Genomic DNA, 12,007 nt, shown 5'->3' on the forward strand with positions numbered 1-12,007 from the left:
AAAAATGTGAAATCTTCATGCACTGTGGTTGGGAATGTAAATTGGTGCAGCCATTAAGGAAAACAGTATGAAAGTTCCTCAAAAAATTTAAAAATAGAACTACCATATGATCCAGCAATCTCACTTCTGGGTATATATTTTCCAAAGAAAATGAAAACAGGATATCAAAGAGATATCTGCACTCCCATGTTTATTGCAGCACTATTCACAAGAGCCAAGATATGGAAACAACCTAAATGTCAATAAACAAATGGATAAAGAAGATGTGGTGTGTACATATGTGTGTGTGTGTGTGTGTGTGTGTATAATAAAATATCACTCAGTTATGAGAAAGAAGAAAATCCTGCCATTTGTGACAACATGGATGGACCTTGAGGGTATTCTGCTAAGTGAAATAAGTCACACAGAGAAAGACAAATACCGTATGGCATCGCATATGTGAAATAAAAAAAAACTCAAACTCATAGAAAGAGAGTTGCAAAGTGGTTGCAAGAGGCTGGAAGGTGGGGGAAATAAGGAGTGGTTATTAAAGGGATACAAACTTTCAGCTATAAAATGATTACCGTCTGAGGAACTACCGTAAAACATGGTGATCATAGTTGATAACACTGTGCTATGTAACTGAAATTTGTTAAGACGGTGTAACTTAAATATTCTCACAAAAAAGAAAAGAAGACAGGAAGAAAGGGAGGGAGGGAGAAAGGAAGGAAAGAAGAGAAACTGGCTCTCAAAAAACTTGGTACAATGTAAAGGCACCTAAGAAAACATCAAATTCAGAAAGACAAGAATTTGGTTCACTTAGCCCCCACACACATATACGTACACCATAATCCATGCTTTATTAGGTTAATAAACACAGAAATCATACATCCAAAACTAGTGCTATCTCACATACAAAGATGCTCAGTGCAATATTTTTTAAAATAAAGAAAAAAATGGTTCAAAGAGAAAAATGTCCTTTAATGAGAAAACAGTTAAATAAATTGCCAACCAACAACTGTCATTGTTATGCACACAAAGAAAGAATTGGGGCCCAGCATCCTCTCATCACCCAGGCTGGGCCCTGCCCCACTCTATTTCTCCTGGTTGAGATGGGCTTGGCCAAGAGCATCCCAGTGCAGCCTCCACTGGGATGGCAGATCCTCATTCACCTAATGCAGGTATCCTGTGCACTCCCATCCAGATGCAAACCCCACAGCCCAACCTGCCCACAGGGGAGCACCTAAAAGGTCCTAGTCAGGCCCAGGACTCAAATCCCCACTTTCCTAGCCTTGGCATTGCATGGATACCCATGAAGACCAGCAGCAGAGACCCCTAAACCCACTGGTAAAACAGCTCAGTGAAATATGTGAGACAGAGGCCCACAAATCAAATCTTCCCCCAGGGCCTGTTATGCCCCCAGAGGAACCTTCATTTGAATTGGGCTTGCCTCTGAACACCCAGTAATCCCAGATGACACCCTGAAGCCAAACTGAGCTCCCCTCCAAGTAGGTATTTTCCAAGGAGGAAACAAGACAGCTCACAGAAACCCCTATGGCCAGCCAGCACTCAAACATACTAATGAGAGATCTGAGGCTCCCAGTTCAGGTTCTAAGCCCAACAGATAGAAACCAAATGGCAAGGTACTAGAGAGATCTCACCTCACCATCCTGCAAGAGGACAATGCCTCTGGGATCCTGACACAAGAGTGTGAGCACTCTTCTCCCCTAAGTGAAAATGTTAGGGAACTAAAGCAACAGGGCATTCTGGGAACTGGACTTCTAAAAACTTGACACTGAGCAGGGGAGCAAAGCCAGGACCATGACAAGGAAAATCAGCATTTTCCCTTGGTAGAAACTAGGCCTTATGAGACTACAGCACTGGGTTCATCCAGGGCCTAGTGATATTCTGTCTTCTCACCTTTTCTTTCCCTGGGAGACTGAGGAAAGGCTCATTTTATCTGACTCCCCCTAAACTAAGATAGGACTAAACTAAGATAAATGTGCGGGCATGTAACTTAAAAATTCATTCTCAGCATAATACCCTCCAGTTCCATCCATGTTGTTGCAGTTAAGACTGTTGAATCACATATATATTATATACATATATAAAACAAATATATTGTTTTCTATGTTTTTTTGTTTTAAAGATTTCATTTATTTATTTGAGAGAGAGAAAGAGAGCACGAGTAAAGGCAGGGGCAGAGGGAGATGGAGAGAGAGAATCTCAAATAGACACTATGCTGAGCATGGAGCCTGATGTGGGACTCAGTCTCATGACCCTGAGATCAGAACCTGAGACAAAATCAAGAGTTGGACATTTAACCGACTGAGCCACCCAGGTGTCCCTTCCATGGTTTTTTTTATAAAGAGAAGATCTTATAGTTTTACAGTTTCATCTCCTCTAATGCATCTATCTATAAAGTACTTCTCAGTTCCTTCTTGATAGAAGATATAATTATAAGTGTTTCATTATCATTCACATAAGCCAAGAAATGTTTGCCAAATTTCATATTACATATCACAAATTTTAACCTCTACTTATGTAGCTACAAAAAACAGCTCTTAGACAAAATGTGACATTAATTACCCAAATACAAATATTTTTAAATAAATGCTAACAGAAAATTTGACATTTTGTGAATTTTTTAAAATCTTTCTGAAGCTTTGCTACAAAGCTAATTCTCTTGCACATGAGCCTTTGAAAATACTAATAATGAAAATGCCAGCAGAATTTTAAATACTTTCACTAGGCAACAATACTATATACTGTTGATATTCTAAAAGTAAAAGATTAATAATGTTAATCTTCTTAGTATTCAACAACTTCATAAACATTTAATTGACTCACTCAAAAAACATTTATTGAGTACCAACCATATTTGCCATGTATTTGTCAGAAAAGTGCTGGAAATCTAAAAGTGAACAAGATAGTCAAGATCTTACCACCACCCACATGTAGCTTATACTCTAGTGGGTAGAAACAATGAATAAACAAATAAATAGAAAAGAAAATGTCAAATCAGGGTAAGTGTTCTGATGAAAATAAAACTAGATCAGATGATTTTCACAGCTAGCTGTTCTGAGGTGACATTAAAATGAGGCCTAAAAAGAAAATAAAAATAAAATGAGACCTGAATGCCAACAGGGGATGGACACTGAAGATCTAGGGGAAGAAGGTTCCAGATAGAACATCAAGTTTAAGGGCCCTAAGGTAGGAATGAATTTGGGGTATCTGAGGAAAAGGAAAAAAGCAAGTATAATGTGAGCAAGGTTGAACATGCTAGATATGGGGTAAGTAGAGGTCAGATTGGGCAGAATCTACTAAAATAAAGAGTTTGGATTAGAGTCTATGTGCAAAGGCATTTTGTTTTAAATTTAATTACAGAAAGTTTAAATGTGTGTGAAAAAAAGAGAACAGAGCAAAATGGATCCACATATATTTATTATCCAGTTTCAACAATTATCAATTCCTGGACAGTCTTGCTTAATTTGTACCTTTATTCATTCCCCATCTATCCTTCAAACATATCATTTCATTTATACACATTTTAATATGTATCGCTAAAAGATAAGGGCTCTCCTTGCAAATATAGCCCCTATCAATATTACTTTCATTAAATCATTATTTTTAATAATAATTTATTAAAATCACCAACTATCTAGTCAGTGTCCAAATTTTCCTGTGTATCAATTTTTCCTAAAGCTCACTGGTTCAAATCAAATCCAAATAAGGTCCAGATACAGCAGTTAATAAGTTTCTTGGTCTTTTAATCTATAGATTATGATTCCTTCACTTTTTTCTCCTTACAATTTATTTGTTGGGGAAAAAAAACTGGGTTATTTGTCTATAGGCTTTTCCTCACTCCAGATTTCCTGATGGCTTCCTCTGTCTATTGTATTTCCTATAAACTGGTAGTTAGATCTGAATGTTTAACCAGATTGAAGTTCAAACTTCTAGCAAAACTACTTCACAGTTGATATTATATACCCTGACTAGGAAGCATATAATGTGTTCTCTCTACATGCATATATTAGCAGTCAGTAACAATTACTCTTAGATCTATTATAATAATTAGGGGTTGTAAAATATTGATATTATAATTCTATCATTCCTTCTTTATTTATCAACTAAAATACTTCAGTAAAAGAAAAACTTCCTTCATCAACCATTTGCTTAACAGTGTAAGAAAAATAGGACAAATACTTGATTCGCTTTATTTTTAAGTTTTTCAAATAATAAAACGGATGCTTAGCATACTGGTTAGTTTTAGTACAGAAGTTTTTAAAGATCATTCTGAATACTGTCAGGAGAACACAGTGGTACGTAAAAAAGTAAGAGTGAAGGCACAGATACCACTTAAGGCTCTTGCAGGAATCTAAATAAATGATGACGGGTTATGCTAGGATGGTGGAGAAGATGAAGAGAAGTAAACAGATTAAAGATATATTGGGAATGTAAAGTCTAGAGGACTTGCTGATAGATTATATATACACGGTAAGGGAGAGAAAAAACTCAAGAACAAGTCCCAGGGTTTTGGTCTAAGCACCTTGGTTTATGGGAAACACTAATAGGAAGAGCAGATTTAGGGAAAATTAAATAAATATCTACCAAATCCTTATTACTGGTTTTCTTTTTCTTTATCCTAACTGAAAATAATTTAAAATTTCAGGAAGTAGAAATAAAATACTGTCTTACAGTATTTTTCAACAATAATACTTTTTCCCCTAGAATAAAAATAACACCAAACAAGGTAAATTTCTACTGTTTTTCCTCAGACAATTCATTTTCTCACCTTCCCCCCCCACATATATTAACAAAGGATATGGTGGGTAAAAACTTTTACCCTTGATCTTAGCCAAAAGTCCGAGAGCGATACTGGATAGAAGATTTTGAGGGGCGCCTGGGTGACTCAGTCCTTAAGCATCTGCCTTCGACTCAGGTCATGATCCCAGGGTCCAGGGATCGAGCCCTGCATCGGGCTCCCTGCTCCGTGGGAAGCCTGCTTCTCCCTCTCCCACTCCCCCTGCCTGTGTTCCCTCTCTGTGTCTCTCTGTGTCAAAAAATAAATAAAATCTTTAAAAAATAAAATAAAATAAAATAAATAAATAAAAATTTTGAAAGACAGTAATAAATATTATTACTATATTTTGTACAAATACAATGAATCGTGGATCAATGCATCAAAAACTGGTGATGTATTATATGGTGACTAACATAACATAATAAAATTAAATTTAAAAAATAATAAAAATATTTTTATTTAAGTTCAATTAATTAACATATAGTATATTATTGGTTTCAGAGGTATAGGCCTATGATTCATCAGTCTTACAATAAATATTATTTTTTAAAGATTTTATTTATTTATTTGAGAGAGAGAGAGAGAGAACACAAGCAGGGGGAGGGGCAGAGGGAGAGGGAGAGGCAGGCTCCCCACTGAGCAGGGAGCCCGACATGGGCCTGATCTCAGGACCCTGGGATCATGACCTGAGCCGAAAGCAGATGGTTAACCTACTAAGCCACCCAAGTGCTCCAGTAATAAATATTATTTTAACCGAGACTGATTATCAATCTCTCACATCAGCTAATAGATCACCACAAATACAATGGATATATGAATAGCTGGATATAGAAAAATTAGAGAAACAGAGCTCAAAAACATTAACCAGTTACTTAGTATTAACAACTTAATCTTGGGGGAAGATGGGCTAATTTTCCATTCTCCCATTTCTAAGTGAGTAATAATGATTCAAATTGTCCTGTTGGGTCCCTTGTCTCTCCCTCAAAGTAAAAGGGAGAATATAGAAGGTTTAGAACAGAAAAGAAAGAGCCTAACCTCAACCTATTATCAACAGAAATAAAAACAGTTAATATTACTTTCTGAATGACAAGATTTCTAGACACAATACCTAAATTTTCATATACAAAATGAATATCAGATTTGCCACAAATCATTTCTTCATATAAAAATTTCATAATGTTACCCGATTTTGATAATATATATTTACAGAATATCTGATTAACTGGCAAGATAAAAATGACAAATGAATCACTCCTATGTAATGAATCATTCTTATATGTATTATACTGACAGGTAACAGCTAAACAAATGCTACTGACTCCATTAGGTCTTATAACTATACTTATGTATAAGTACAGCTTATTTAATAGTAATTGCATTCTAGGATACAATGTTCTTCTTTTAATATGCGAAGGTAGCTCTGGGTTACATTTCCCCACATCAACACTGCCCCTGTTAACTGGACTCTACTGAACTACTCAGAGCAAAAGAAACAGTTCTGTCAGCTAAGAAATAAACACAAAGTGAGAAAATAAGATAAACACAAATTCTACATACTACAAATACAGATAAAATATTTCAATAATTAAAGAGAGGAGATATCCTAGACCTATAGGAAACTGTTGAAAGAAAGGAGTCTAAGTTCATTTGCAAAAGCTATTATGTGGGAAGAATTTTTTTTTTAAAGATTTTTTATTTATTTATTTGAGAGAGAGAATGAGATAGAGAGAGAGAGAGCACGAGATCCAAGAGGGTCAGAGGGAGAAGCAGACTCCCTGCTGAGCAGGGAGCCCGATGCGGGACTCGATCCCGGACTCCAGGATCATGACCTGAGCCGAAGGCAGTCGCTTAACCAACTGAGCCACCCAGGCGCCCTGGGAAGAATTTTTTTAAAAACATTCATAAGATCTTCAGTATAAATATTAAAATATATAGAATTCTATTTCCTGTGTACAGTTATAAAATATTTTGAATTCTGAGATAGAATTTTCTTTAAGTACTACATTTTATCTTACTTTTAATGCTTCTCTTGACATTTATTTTAAAAGAAAGATAATTAACTGTTTTGTGCTTCTGTGTATTTTTCTTACTGAGAATCATGAATGTTTTATTTATTTATTTTTTAAAGATTTTATTTATTTAAGAGAGAGAGACAGAGTGAGAGAGGGAACACAAGCAGGGGGAGTGGGAGAGGGAGAAGCAGGCTTCCCTGCAGAGCAAGGAGCCCGATGCGGGGCTCGATCCCAGGACCCTGAGATCATGACCTGAGCTGAAGGCAGATGCTTAACGACTGAGCCACGCAGGCGCCCCAAAAATCATGAATGTTTTAATGCAAATCAGCTTCACCAAACATCTTCATAGATGACATAATGTATTCTAAATATCAATTATTCAAAAATGCATAGTCAGAAGATTTCCAAATCATTTGTTTAAACACAGAATGTACAAATATCAAACAAACATTCTCTGTAATACAAAATAGATCCTTTATATTCATGTATATGACATAAAGCTGACTGACTCTTAGCCTTAAATTCTTTTGCTAATCTACAAAATTCTTTTGCTAATCTACATTCTCCATCTAAAATAGCACCTTTTTTTTTCCTCATTCCACTTCATTCCCACTGCCTCCTCCTACCCCTTGGTAAAATTTTCCGTTTCTTCTTTCTCATTCTCCCTGTCTAGATGCTAAGCAATCCCCAAAATAAATGACGGTTTGTTTCTCCACCAGTCTTCTAATATATTATCCTTAACCTGCATATAAGGTGAGAAACAGAGTGATGGCTTAGCCTGACAGTAGCAAAGCACATATTTTCATTCCCTTAAGCTTTCTCACTGCTATTTCTTTGACCTTTTCTCAAAAAATACTTTGTCCCACACTCAACTGTAAAAATTAGTGTAATATAGTTTCCAAGGAGTTGGTTAGAACATCACCCTAATTACTTTAAATGAGTTAGAGATATGCAGACCCATAATTTCAAGAATTTCAAAGATTATCTGATCCTGAGGAAAACTGTTCTTGCTGTTTTAGGTTGATTAGTACCAAGACAACAATTTATTACCATGAGGTATATACCTTCCAAGCAAACCAGACCTTTCCATCAGTGAATCAGGATATTCACTCGTTTTAAGTATTTCAGAATCTTAAATTGCATAGTAAATTCAAAATTGAAATAAAGGAGCTGACTGATAGAGGATATCAATGTAACCTGTGTTTAGACTCACGTGCTTGTTAGAGCCACATAAACCATACACCACTAATTACTTATGCCACAGGCCTCTCTAGAGACTAATCAATGAAAACTTCACCCTCCATATTTCCTTTTAGCAAGGCATTAATACTTTTTTTTTACTTTATTCAGTATATTTTCACAATAGCTTATAATTTCCACAGACCTTAAAATATGTCAATAGACTGTAAAGTAACAATATCTATATGACACTTAGGGAGATATTACTGTGATCAGTAAAATATGTGCAAATTAGATTTTGGGATAAGAAGGCATTCTATTCTGTATGCAGAAATTCTCACTTAAGAATGTTGTCTTACTAATCTTAAGATTAGGTATCTCGTACCTTTTTCCCTTTCTTAATGTCAAAGCAATGAAGGGAGGTTATCAACCACTGGAAGATACTGGAGAAATCATGAAGATATGAGATTATGAAAATAAAAATTGAGTTTTGAATAAGAAAAGGAACAAGAAATTGCAGATATGCAGGCAAGTGTAGAGGTGGGTGGGGAAAACTGTTTTCTGCCATTCTCACTCTTGATACTCAGGACACCCTAAGAAACAGTATCACAGAGGCACTTGAGTTTAGGTTCTTGCATTTGTTAACTACTGTGACACACCAACCAAGAGTGTCTACTTTCAGGAAAACTTCATCCTTATTTCTATACGGACTCTCACAAAAAAATTCTTTTCCAGTTCTTCAAGGTGTTTTCTCTCTAAACTTTGTAGGCCCAGGTAAAAGAATGCCTGGATCAGAAAAGAGCAGCACTGAGGGCACCTGGCTGGCTCAGTCAGTGGAACACGTGACTCTTGATCTCAGGGTTGTGGGTTTGAGCCCCACCTCGGGTGTAAAGACTACTTAAAAATAAAGTCAAGAGAGAAGGAAGGCAGGGAGGCAGGGAAGGCAGGGAAGGGAGGGAGGGAGGGAGGGAGGGAGGGGGAGAAGGAGGGAGGGGGAGGGGGACAGGGAGAGGGAGAGAAAGAAAGAAAAAAGAAAGGAAGAAAGAAAGAAAGAAAGCAAACAAGCAAGCAAGCAAGCAAGCAAGCAGGCAGCATTAAGAGCCCAGATGAGAATGCATACCATAAATATGAAATAGCACCAATCTGGACAATATGTCATTTCCTTCAGGTAGATTCAGCAACCTGACTATGGAAATGAAACTGCAATTCTGATACAGGGATGGGCATCTGAAAGACAAGGAGGACAATGGTGAGAAAATCATCTAGAGGATGATGATGAATTTCAGGTTCAGTAAAGAAGGGACTGATGGACTCAGAGAAAAGTAAAGATGTCAGGATTTAAAGGTCTTGGTGAGATTAAACAGAGAACAACGTCCATTAAGTTAGGGAGTGAGAAAGCTGGAAGGTTAAAGTCAGAGTAGGACACTGAAATATCGTATTCAGAGGTAGGAGAGGTTCTAATGATAACAAAAGACTATGCGAAAGGGCTGCTGAAAGAGAAGGAGTCAGAATAAAATTTATAGAAGTTGAGATGAAAGAATCAAAAGAGATGACCCAGGATGATGGCATAAGTCAATGTGGAAAGACTGCAGGCCAAATGCCAAAGCTCTTGATAAGTAATGAGAACTGGTCGAAATCCTTGGTAGTAGGTGCTTATTATGTGGTTCACTGGCATCATCTAGGAGCTTGTTAAAAATGCAGAACATAGGGCACCTGGGTGGCTCAGTTGGTTAAGCGACTGCCTTCGGCTCAGGTCATGATGCTGGAGTCCTGGGATCGAGTCCTGCATCGGGCTCCCTGCTCAGTGGGGAGTCTGCTTCTCCCTCTCCCACTACCCCCTCTTGTGCTCTATCTCTCTCAAATAAATAAAATCTTAAAAAAAAAAAAAAGAAAAAAGAATGCAGAACATATGGAGCACCTGGGTGGCTCAGTAGGATAAGTGTCTGCCTTCAGCTCAGGTCATGATCCCAGGGTCCTAGGATCGAGCCCCAGGTTGGGTTGCCTGCTCAGCAGAGAGCCTGCTTCTCCCTCCCCCTTTGCCTACCCCACACCCCTGCTAGTGCTCTAGCTCTCAAATATTTTTTTTAAAAAAGTAAAAAATTTTTAAAAATTTTAAATTTAAAAAAAAAGAATGCAGAATATAAGGTACCACCCAAGGCTTACTGAATCAGAATCTGCATTTTAATAAAAACTCCAGGTGATTTGTGGACAGTCAAGTAATAGATTTTAATAAAAATATAGCTAATAGATAATAGGAAATACACAGGTAGTAAGTGGATGATCCCATAACATGATCGTTGAAAGAGAAGTCAGATTTTTTTAATTCAATGGTTAGAGAACATTGGTTTCATAATGCCAGTAGATAATTAGGCAAATCCTAATAATATCTGTGGAGCTTGAGAATTCAGAGTAAATAAGAATCACATATATTCTTTTAATATTTTGATATGGTTTTCCTATACCCTTCCTTTATATTTCTCCAGGCTTATCTTCTGTCTTGGGATTTGGTTTTTGTTGTTTTGTTTTCATTTTAGGTTGCCTCCAATTTCTTTTGTAAAAATATGGGATATTTAAAATATCAATTCAAAGAAGTATTCATATATATACATATATACATATATGTACACTCTTTTGTATCCCTTTCTCTAACCTAATATACTGACATCTTATTTTCAAAAATTCTATGTATGTCTATCCAATCTTGTTAACATATCGTCTCCACAGAAATATTCTTTGCCTAACCTCCAGTTTTGAAAATGAACATAAGTGATCAAATATTATATAACCGTTCTCCCCCACTTTCTCCCTGAAACTAAACTTTATGAGACCAGGAATGGATATACCTATACAACAAAACACAATTCTTCAGAATATCTATTCATAAATCACTACAAAAAACTCCAAAGAAAAAGAGAAACTGGAAAGCTTAGTTCATTTTAAGACATTTCTTCATATAGGAAATAAAAAACCTCATTCCTAACCAACTAATCAACTAACAAATGCTTTAAGTGCTACCAGAAATACTAAAATTTGAAGGTAATTCCTCTTCTCAGACATCAGGTGACACACTCCTGCCACACACCGACTGAGCCACCCAGGTGTCCTGCATTTGTGATATATATAGCCTGAAGGCAAAACGAATCACAGTAGGACGCCTGGGTGGCTCAGTTGGTTAAGCAACTGCCTTCGGCTCAGGTCACGATCCTGGAGTCCCAGGATCGAGTCCCGCATCGGGCTCCCTGCTCGGCAGGGAGTCTGCTTCTCCCTCTGACCCTCTTCCCTCTCATGCTCTCTATCTCTCATTCTCTCTCTCTCAAATAAATAAATAAAATCTTTAAAAAAAAATAAAAAATAAAAAAAAAACAACGAATCACAGTAATTTAAGTGAAACTGAGGACATAAAATACCCTGTTCAGAATATGTGAGTCATGACATAAGTAGTGACAGTTATTTTTAAAGTTAGTATTGACAACCTAAAAGCACTCAAATTCTCAAGTGTTGTATTTAAATATAAACGTAATCATGCAAAATTTATAGAAGGCCAGCAGTGAACCATTACTTTTATTTCTTAAGTAAAAAGTGAGCTTCCAAATGAAAATGAAGAGCAATTTCAAAGAAAAAATAAATAAATGAAACAGAAAGGTCAGAGATAGAAGGGTTATGGGTTCAAACTGCCTATACTCTTTTCTATAAAGAAAGAAGTGATTCAACTATTAATTCAACTAGGATGACCAGAAAATTTTAATCATTATTGTAGTCCTGGGTATATGCTAATGAAAACATGAATAAGTAGGATGCTTATGGAGATCACTGTCAAATTTTAGGGTAGTGGTTGCTGGAGTGGTGGGGGGTGGGAGGGAGGGGGTGGCTGGGTGATAGACATTGGGGAGGGTATGTGCTATGGTGAGCGCTGTGAATTGTGCAAGACTGTCGAATCACAGATCTGTACCTCTGAAACAAATAATGCAATATATGTTAAGAAAAAAAAAAGAAGAAGAAGATAGCAGGAGGGGAAGAATGAAGGGGGGGGAAT

The 12,007-nt window shown here is 36.7% G+C and overlaps 1 protein-coding gene and 1 pseudogene across 6 annotated transcripts in view; one reads left to right on the forward strand and one right to left on the reverse strand.

Annotated features, from left to right (window-relative positions):
* Positions 1 to 12,007, reverse strand: part of NUBPL (nucleotide binding protein like) — a 279,513-nt gene that overhangs the window by 140,188 nt on the left and 127,318 nt on the right. The gene's annotated exons all lie outside the window — the stretch shown is intronic.
* Positions 1,133 to 1,880, forward strand: LOC113908681 (annotated as a pseudogene).

Source organism: Zalophus californianus, chromosome 6, assembly GCF_009762305.2.
Source record: "Zalophus californianus isolate mZalCal1 chromosome 6, mZalCal1.pri.v2, whole genome shotgun sequence".
Lineage (NCBI taxonomy): Eukaryota > Metazoa > Chordata > Mammalia > Carnivora > Otariidae > Zalophus > Zalophus californianus.